This window comes from Phacochoerus africanus, chromosome 4 (genome assembly GCF_016906955.1).
Source record: "Phacochoerus africanus isolate WHEZ1 chromosome 4, ROS_Pafr_v1, whole genome shotgun sequence".
Lineage (NCBI taxonomy): Eukaryota > Metazoa > Chordata > Mammalia > Artiodactyla > Suidae > Phacochoerus > Phacochoerus africanus.
In genome coordinates, this window is record NC_062547.1 from 31,838,495 (window position 1) to 31,840,092 (window position 1,598).

Below are 1,598 nucleotides of genomic sequence, written 5' to 3' on the forward strand. Positions count from 1 at the left end.
CATTGTCATCCAGCTTGCAGTATTAAGAGTAAGCCATGTTGAACCCCATTTTTCCTTTCCTGTTGTTTGAGGGATGGTCTCTCTGTCTACAGGGATCTGAAATTGGAAATTTCCTGATAGTTTTTTTGTTTGTTTGTTTTATTTTGCTTTTTTGGTGAGGAGTGGGGCGATTTTCTTCTCAAAATAGTCTCTCTCTCTCATTCCTCTCCAAATCTCCCCTCCTCTTGTATCTTTTAGTTTGTAAGTATGGTATAATAGAAATACATTTGGTCTTTTCCCCAGGTTTCTGGCACAGAGCTCCTCAAACTTTGGAATTTCCCAAGTTATAGGAGTGTCATTTGTTATTCATAAGGAGCACCTTTTGGGTACACCTGAGGTGACTTAGGGTGATGCTCTTAGTAAGCTTCAGGATGGGGCTTGGTCACAAAAGACTAAGTTATTAGAGGGTTGGAACTTTCAGTCCCATCCACCAACCTGGGGAAATAGTTGGCCTGGGAGATTGCATATTAATCTTGGAGTTCCTGGGTGGTGCAGCAGGTTAAGCATCTGGTGTTGTCACTGTAGCGGTTAGGGTTGCTGCTGTGGCCTGGGTTCAGTCCCTGGTCCAGGAACTTCCACATGCTGCAGGTGCCCCCCCCCCCCCCCCAAAAAAAAGACCTAACAAACCAAAAAACCTCTTGAACAACAAGATGTGGTGAGCATCTGGGTTGGTGAGTGCATCCACATGCCAGAAGGGTGGCATACCCCAGTTCCCAGGAGACAAAAGTTCCTACCCGAGGGACCCTTCTGGAACTCACCCTGGGTACTGTCTCTTTTTGGCTGTTCATCTGTCTCCTTTATAGTACCATGCATAATAAGCAGGTAAAAGTAAGTAAATGTTTCTGTTGAGTTCTATGGGTAGCTTTTAGCAAACTAATTGAACCCAAGGAGGGGGTTGTGGGGACCTCTGATCTGTAGCCATTTAGCCAGAAGCACAGGTGACATTCTTTACTTGTGATTAGAGTCTGAAAGGGAGGGGGCAGTCTTGTAGGATTGAGTCCTTAAAGAGTGGGATCTGATGCTATTTCAAGGTAGATAGAGCAGAATTGAGTTAAATTGTAGGACCACCCCTTCCCCCCCAAGTCACTGTCCACTGAGAACTGGATAGTTGCTTAGTTGGGTTGGAGAAAACACACATGAGAAGAAACTTTCCCTAGATGTGTGTTGGTCTGTGGCTTTGAGCTCAGTTTTAACAGGAAACTAAAAAACTAACTAAAAATATGATAACATAAGTGCAGATTGTCAACGGAGAGCTCCCTTGCAGGTTGCTCCGACTAGGCCTTTGAAATGAGGTATCTCTGATGTTTATATCCTCTAGGGCTTGTGAGATTCTGCAGAGAAGAGTCTTCAGTCTTGTTTCCTGGAGGGTGAAGGCTGGCTCACAGCATTCTCTGAGCCCAATGGGATAGCAATGTCCTCTATTTTTAGTAAGCTATTTTTAGTAGCTGACTCTTGAGCTATTTTCAGTGACATCAGTCCAGAAGGAAGGTACCTCTATCTTACATTCTTTAAAGAAAAGACCTTTAGTCCTTTGCTGCTACAGAGCATTGCTGGTTTCC